General features: G+C 39.4%; 1 non-coding gene across 1 annotated transcript; it reads right to left on the reverse strand.

Annotated features, from left to right (window-relative positions):
- Window positions 1–24: 24 nt before the first annotated feature.
- LOC127740927 (small nucleolar RNA R71) lies at window positions 25–132 on the reverse strand. The gene has a single exon (XR_008001783.1). It is a non-coding gene; the product is annotated as a small nucleolar RNA R71 (small nucleolar RNA).
- Window positions 133–388: the final 256 nt, after the last annotated feature.

A 388-nucleotide genomic window follows, 5' to 3' on the forward strand; every position in this document is an offset into this window, starting at 1 on the left:
TTCTTTCCACCTCAAAAATTGAGTAAGCTTAGAGTGGAAGTCCAAACCTTCAGACAGAAGGAAGGAGAATCCCTCTATGAAGCTTGGGAAAGATACAAACAATTAATCAGAAAGTGTCCCTCTGATATGCTTTCTGAATGGAGCATCGTAGGTATTTTCTATGATGGTTTGTCTGAACTATCCAAGATGTCTTTGGATAGCTCTGTTGGAGGATCTCTTCATCTGAAGAAGACGCCTACTGAAGCTCAAGAGCTCATTGAAATGGTTGCCAATAACCAATTTATGTACACTTCTGAAAAGGAATCCTGTGAACAATGGGACTAGTCAGAAGAAAGGAGTTCTTGAGATTGACACTCTGAATGCCATATTGGCTCAGAACAAAATATTA

This window comes from Arachis duranensis, chromosome 7, assembly GCF_000817695.3.
Source record: "Arachis duranensis cultivar V14167 chromosome 7, aradu.V14167.gnm2.J7QH, whole genome shotgun sequence".
Classification (NCBI taxonomy): Eukaryota; Viridiplantae; Streptophyta; class Magnoliopsida; order Fabales; family Fabaceae; genus Arachis; species Arachis duranensis.